This window comes from Podarcis cretensis, assembly GCF_951804945.1.
Source record: "Podarcis cretensis genome assembly, chromosome: 5".
Lineage (NCBI taxonomy): Eukaryota > Metazoa > Chordata > Lepidosauria > Squamata > Lacertidae > Podarcis > Podarcis cretensis.
In genome coordinates this window covers 33359357-33367307 of record NC_137174.1, presented here as the reverse complement: position 1 = coordinate 33367307, position 7951 = coordinate 33359357, and the positions used below count along the sequence as shown (strand labels likewise).

The window sequence follows — 7951 nt, the reverse complement described above, 5'->3', positions numbered from 1 at the left end:
TCGTAGAATGGGACCAGAGGGGGAGGCTGAGCAGCAAGGAGGGCATTTTGCCTGAGCCATTGAAGTGAACGGGGCTAGCATGCCTGCCAAACACTTATTTTGTCTTTCTCCTTTATATTGCCTAACACATAAGGAGAGCCTTTAGCAGCAACCACAAATGTCTCTTACCTTGCTGGCACTTTTCCAGCTGAAGGCTGACTTAACCACCATATCTGAATTAATGAAAATAATCTCTGCATTGTTTATGACACTAGAGATTAATATAATTCCATCCAAAGGCCTCTTTATCTGCTAAACCTTTTCATTATAACTTTGAATAGAAGTTCTCGTTCTTCATCCGCTCCTCTTCTTTTGGTCTTGTCTTGATTTGTTTTTATTATTATTATTCATTACTTGAAAAGAGATTTTTATGGGAACAACTTGTATAGAGCCTATATTTGGACATTATATAATGAATTCTGGAATTTGCTAATTACAAATCATCCCTTCCATTGTCCTTTCCCATACAAACGTGTCTGTCTGACTTCATCCCTACAGCATTAGCTATGAAATGTTATCTATCTTTTGCACCGTCTTTGTTGCAGTCTGTATTTGACACCCATTGATGTTTGATTTTCATGTTTCACACTTGACAGTATGTTATGGTCGACATACAATGATATTTGGTATTTGCTGTAAGGAAAGTGGATGTGTGGTGGTGCATCATAGTGGTTGTCAGTTTTTCAGCCTTCAGAGAACGCTTTCCATCCTGGTGGGTTTGTCAAGGAACACCTGTGCATTGCAGAAGATTCTAGGGCATCTTCTTAGATGCACACTTCATTCGCTCTTGGTCCTCACAATTAGCCACTGTGAACTGAAAGTGCCGCATTCCCCCAAGGCTGAACATTGCAGAGACATATTTTATCTAGCAAAGGTGGCATCCAATGATGATTAATATTGGGCAGATGACAGCTTATAAGATTTCAATATTTGCAGCCTGCCAAGCAAGCAAGAGAAGCCAACAAGGGTCTGATTGTAAGGTTTTCAAAAAACTCACATACAAAATGCTGGTTTTAATTTTGAGTGTAACATTGCTCATTCAAATGATGAATTTGGAATATTCGTTTCCGTTCTAATTTCAATCACTGTCTGGATACCCTGAAGGTAGAGATGGGTGGATCTAGCCTTTCAGTTTGCCAGGCTTTCCAATCTTAACTTCAGTTTGCCCTATTTGTGCATCAATTTACAATTAAATAATAATAATCACAAAAACTTTAAAATGTGGGTTTCTCCTGAGCAGTTTTGTACACATTTTGGTTGCTTTAGGAACCATTGACTATGGCGTCCTTCTCAAATGACTCAGTGGGGTGGGTGTTGCAGTTAATGCACTAGGAGTGGTTCCACTCCTTTCTGCAAAGTTGCTACCAGGAGACTGTATTAGGAGACTGTTGCCTGGATCCATAGCCAAGAACTTACTTGGTCTCCTGTGCTATTCAGTGTCTATATGGGAGCCAGTCAGCCAGGGATTTGGAGCCCAGTGTCATCAGTATGCCGATAACACACAGCTCTGTCTCTCCATTCCATTTGAATCAGGAGAGGCTGTGAAGGCATTGGACCAGTGCCTGGAAGCAGTAATGGACTGGATGAGGGCCAATAAACTGAAGCTGAATCTTGATAAGATGGAGGTGCCAGGGGTGGCCAGTTCTCATGTCTGGAAATTAGGATAATGACCTGCTCTAGGAGACATTGCATTTCCCATGAAGAAGAAGCTGGTTGTCTTAAGAGTACTCCATGATACAAATCTATCATTGGAGCCCCAAGCAACTTCTGTGGCTGTGAGTTCTTCTGCCCAGCTTAGGCCTCTGCAGTCCACTCTAGTGACCTCCTATCTGGGCTTCATGAGCTGCCCTTGAAGACAGTCTGAAATATGTACCAAGTGCCACCCTGAGGTCCTTTGGGGAGAAAGGTGGGATAGACATTGCTAAATAAATGGTGCAGAATGTGGCTGTGAGGTTGGTGAGTAGGGCAGTCAAATAGGACCACGTTTCAACAATGCTAAAAGCACTGAACTGGCTGCCAGTGAACTGCCACCCCTAATTCAAGGTGTCAGCGCTAACATACAAAGTCCTAAATGGCTTCAGACGAAAGTAATTTAAAGATTACCACACCCAGTATCACCCATTTCAGGTGCTTAGCAGGGGAGACCCTGTTCATCAGCAGTGGCAAACTGGATCTGGCAAGCAGGCTGTCCTATGTCCCATGAGCCAAGTTTGACTGGTGGGTGGAGCTAATGAACTAACAATCACCTGACATCACAATGACTTCAGACAACTCATTTTTAACTAAGCGGTTTGAAATCAGACCATGTTGACACAACACCCATATCACAAATGATCAGCTGAAGGTAAAAAATCAAAAACCCAACTCTAAATAATATACACATAGTTTCAAGCAGTAATATACACATTTTTGCCAGCATTTTTCTAAGTTATTTTCACTAACTTTTTTTTTATTTGTTTGATATTTTTGTCAACACTTTCCCTTGATATAAGCGTTTTACTACACATACTTGTTGGAGAAGTCCATCACAGAATTCGGAGAAGTGCAAATTTTACAGGCTATCTATAGTTTAGTTTGTTTATTGGTTCGGGAAGTTCGAATTAAGTAGGTTCGCATTCAAATGCAGATTGAATACTTTTATCTCTTAGCCCATCTTAAAGTAACCATTGACAAGTCTTGGATCCAAATGAATTTTAATCTTCAAGGCCTCTTGAATCTTCCCAGGCAAATACTTTAAGATGTTTCCCCAATACTATCACCACTATTATAATCTCAGATTAATAGCTTTCAGCAGCTTCATTTATTTACTGGCACAGAATATCAATGAGAATCCATAGTGTAGGGGATAGAAGCCTGCTTTAGTGCTCCTGCTTCCACTGAGTTGTGCGGAATACACTGTGGGAAGATCTCACATTGAACTTTCTGTCACTCTTGCAAGGGAAGGCACAAAAGAAAATGTCTTGCATGTTAATCATTTTTGAAGCCTTGTAATTGTTTTCTGATGAAAGCTGGAGCTGGTGTGATAGTTCTCCAAAGACAGTAAATGACTTTTTCCTATTGTCTTCTTCACAGGCGTGAAGCACAGAGAAAAGAGCACTGAATTTCCCATAAGAGCACTAAAGGTGAAATTTATACTTGCACAGAGTCCTGTGTATCACTTAAATGACACTTAAAGCACATATTAAAGGATAAATCCTGCCTTCACCTCCTCCCAACAGCAGTCAGGAATCTCAGGCTGTAGAGCTAATAGGTTTCAGCTGCACCAGCACAAGGAGTCTGGGGAGACATTGTTGGCATTGACAAAACTCTGTGAAACTACACTATAGGTGGACATAATATCAGTGGCGGCTGGTGCCCACTGGAACTTACAGGGCAAAAATCAGAGAGGCCAACAGTAAATAAAGCCAGAGTCAACTAATCCTAGTTTTGTCCCCATCCACCTCACTGTTGTTCAACAGGGGGGCAAAACTGTATCTAAGCAAGAGGAAGGTAATAGACAAGCAGGGACACTGCATGGACTGGATGTAAGTAAGAAGGCAGGCAGGTGGGAACCAGCTGAGGACAGACTCCTATATGCCCTGCTGGGCCAGCCTCTACTGCATATATTACAGACCTTGGAAGGAGATGGAAGATTTGTTTGAAAATGTAATGTCCAAGTCTACAGGGCTCTGTAATATACACAGTGGAGGCTGGTCCATTAGGGGGTCTGTTCCTGCACTCATCTAGGTTTAAAGATGTTGCGGAGACTCATTTCCTAGCTCTGTTGCCATTGCACAGATGGTGGTGGTGAAGAGGAGACCTCCATTCCTTCTTTCCTTCTTCCTTCCTGTTTGCTTCCACCAGAGCACGCAGAGCAAGTAAATGAGTAGGAGAGAAGGATACGTGGATCTGGAGGGTCATTAGTGGGTAGGAGTTAAGGTGTATGTGCAAGATGGATGGAAGATTGGTTAGAGGCTAACAGGTCAAGATGATTCCTCTATTAAGTGCTGAGCCAAACGTTCTACAATGAGAACTGAAAATAGGGAGTACTTTGGAAGGTGAAAGGTACTGGCGGAGGAAGAGGAGTGCGGGGGGAGCACACCACCCCCGGCAGCGTGATCCCCAAGGTGCCATCGTGGCTGCTCCCCACCCGTGCTGGGCGCCACACCCCCACAGGTGATGCCAAACCCCCAGGACGTGCGCCACGGCCCTGGGACACACACCAGTCCGCCCCTGCCTGCTCTCCGCCCCCGGTGCCGGAACATGAAGCTCCACCATTGGTGAAAGGGATGAGACTAAAGTGTGTTACCTTTTCCCTGTCTGTTCCATTTTCACCACCTGTTCAATGCAGCAGTGTTTTTGTTGTTGTTTATGTTTAGGACCCAGAATGCCCCATGAAAAGCACTGTGGCATCCATGTTGCATCATTCCTGGGTGGAATTAGCTGAATTTAAAAGTGGGAAAATGAGAAATTGACAAATTCACCCATCGCTAAATTTGGTGGTTCACAAAGGGCCAACAAGACAAACCAATACAGTGGCAAACCAATACTGTGGAGAGAGAAATAGGAACATGCCTGGCTTTACAGTGTGACAGGGCCGTAATCCTGTTTTGATACTCTCAGTACATTCAGCAATATGGTTTTATTCTGGTCCTATTTTTATAGCATTTTCTAGAATAAGCACCATTAATGCAGCTCTGGTTCAGAAGTAGTATACGGGCAATATTCCCAGACTGTAGAAAGAAAATGAAATTTGGGCTCATTATTACTATTATTAGTTTATTTTTTTATTATTCCCTACGAAGGAAGTGTAATCAGATGAGATGGCACATTCACCATCCAAAGCAAAAGCATTCTGATCTACCCAGGCAATGTATTTGATAGCAATGGCAGGACAAAAAAGGAACAATGACATTGGGTATGTGTGTAGATGTGTTGCGGTACAGAAGAACTAAGAGGTTAACTGACTGAAGCTCAAAAGGCTGCTATAAATACAGAGAGCTACACTGCCAGGTTCCGAAGGGAACCTTATTTAATGTCTGATGGAAAGAGTGAATTCTGTGAGTTGTCAGAGGAGATGAAATGGGGAAAAGTGAAAGTCAAGATCCCTTTTATGACAAGCAGGTGGAAAGGGCTGGGGAGCTGGACATATGAATTTCTCAGGTGTCTATTGAGGTTTTGTTGTCATTTTTTGGTCCGAGCACAAAGTACATTTCCTGCTTCACCACAGAGTGATCACACAACCAGCTCCCACCCACCTGAGACTGAAAGAAGAGGGACAGATTTCAGAAACGAAAAAGGAGGTTTCCTGACACTCCTGAGATTTAGCAACTTGCACTTGTATAAATTTAAAACTGGCTTTGGCCCTTATCTTGCCCCTCTCTCACAAACTTGAGTTGAGCACCCCTTCCTTCCCTTCCCATCTCTCCACCCCTCCTCAGCTGGTGTCGTTTGTGGGAAATCCCGGAGGGTTTCAACCAGTTTGCCCTTTTTTGGCAAAAACACCCCTCATATTTATAGGGAAGGTGGCTCTGCCAGCAACCAGTGTAAAAATTATTCAGAAGAGTACCAAGATAGAAAAGACTTTGTTGCCGATAAGCTAAGCAACTGAGGATTTCAAGTGCCTGTCTCGCAAGATGAAAAGATTAGAAGCTTCCATTTTGTAGTCCCTTACTCCTCCCTGGCTGCCCTGGATCAACAGGTGACACGATAGGAAAATGCACTGCACCCCGACAATGAACACAGGATCAGCCACTTCTGCAGCTCTGCTCAGCAGCCACTCAGCCAGAATCAGCTGATACCTTAGATAAGGATTGTGTCTGGAGCAACAGCAACATAGGGAACAGTCAAGGACTCTCTTTTGCGCACGCTCTCTCTCTAACTATTGTGCTACATGATGGAGCTGTCCCCCACAACACACAATATATCCTCATTTTCCTTCAGATTTAAGCAGCTCAATATTTAAGCGAAATGGAGCAAATACAAAACCAGTCTTAGAGAAAATGCTTGATAACTGTTCAAAATCAGGTTTTTCCCAAGGAAGCAATTTACCCAGGAAGGTGGTGAGAAATTCACAACTGCTCTGGACAGTCAGAACAGCTCGCCCAAAGCAGTAGTCAATCATTCCAGAAGATTTACAAACTGGCGCCCTGCACAGTGTGCACCAATTTCCAAATGACTTTGGTTTGTCCTAAAAATGAAACCATTTCCCTCCCATAGATGACACATTTTGGCAGTACTATTGGGGTTCATGAGGGTCCAAATGAAGACAATGGGACAGGAGCACATGATGCAACACTTTGTGGATCCTTCTTCAGATGACTGAGGACAATAAACACATAATCCGAATGACCTGGACATTAACCAGGTGATCCTTGTTGACCTCCATAGGTTTCACATCAAATATCCAAGTTGACCAAGGAAATGGTCTAGCAACCTGATGTGCCATGATTGCTATGGAAATGATCAGGTCCAGGATGGGAGACCATGAAATCTGCTCTGAGCTTGCAAAAAACAAAGTACATTAAGTAAAGGTGCTCATAGAACTACTTCCCCATCACGACACAGTGAAAACGTTGTGAAGAATGGACTTCAGGGATGGACCGACAATGAGAGCCACTTATGCATTTCGTGTTATGCAAGGAGCCCAATGATAATGGAGCAGCTAGGGGGGAGGTAGGAAACCTGTCGCCCCCATGTACTCTTAATGGGAGCCTAAGTAGAACACACATTGTTCAGTACAAAAGCAAATTGTGGAACGTGTCTATGGGGGCACATATTTCTCATTAGTACTACTAATCCTGAAATTATTTCCTTTGTGAGGCATCAAAAAAGAGTTTTTTTCCCCTCTTTAAATTCTGTGCTTCTGTTAATCAGAACATCTACCACCAGCTGTGAAATTAGCCTCACTGTCTGAAATATGGGTGGCACATTCCCTCCAGCATTTGAAACCACAGAGAAGGGCATTGTTTTGCAGCTGAAATTCAGCAGTCATTTATAAGAGCAGCAACTTAATGCAATTAATGCAAATCATTTAAAGCATGTTTTAGAAGAGTATTAAGAGCATATGGTGATTAATATGTGCTAATTAAAGACAACCTAATTATTTCCACATGCAAATAGAGGCTTATTTGAACATGCAAATGCAGAAAATGAAACACCATCTCCCACATATAAACTTCAAGTGCCTATTTCGGGCCTGCTCCTTGAGGTTAAAAGAAATTAAGCTGTTTAAAATTAAAGAGATTTCTATTTAATCTTAATTTTAATTGCTGGAGCTATAAATTAGCAAAGAAATTGGCCACACTAATAATAAAGGAAGCACTTGATGTGGAGACATATTTATAGTACAATTAGTAAACACCAAAACCCATTGTTGCAGAAAGCCAATCAGGGATTCTGCCTTAGGTCTACAGCATAATTTCATAGAAAGTTAATTCTACACCCATTCACGCCAGTTAAACTTTGGAACAACTCCAGATGTACCCAAACAAAGCATCAAGGGGTGTTGTTGTTTTCTGCATTAATGGACTTCATCTCTAAAATGTCTGTAAACAAAACAAAACAAAACAAAACAAAACCCTCATGAATTTAATCCATCCCCAGTCACTATAATAACAATTATGATCCTCCACTAAAGACTTAAAGTATGCAACTGAATCTCTCTTCTGCTTTGCTCCTTGATCCCACCTCCTTGTTTCTTCCTAAATCCTGACTTCCTCTCTGGGTGACTTCCTGGCTCTCTGCTACCCACTTCTCCTAGGTCAGCCTCTGGCCCTGCTACCTCTTCCACCCATCCTTAGGACCCTGCCAGTCCCTGACATTTGCTATTGGATTCCTAGCTTGTCCCTCAGCTCAGTTTCACATCAGACTGCTGACCATGGCCCAGCCCAGACACATAGAATCATAGAGTTGGAAGGGATCTTGAGGATCA

General features: G+C 42.6%; 1 long non-coding RNA gene across 1 annotated transcript; it reads left to right on the top strand.

The window, feature by feature from the left end:
- The first annotated feature begins 2310 nt into the window (after positions 1 to 2310).
- LOC307216020 lies at positions 2311 to 5578 on the top strand. The gene is made up of 3 exons (XR_013838884.1): positions 2311 to 2383; positions 3112 to 3161; positions 5249 to 5578. It is a non-coding gene; the product is annotated as an uncharacterized lncRNA (long non-coding RNA).
- Positions 5579 to 7951: the final 2373 nt, after the last annotated feature.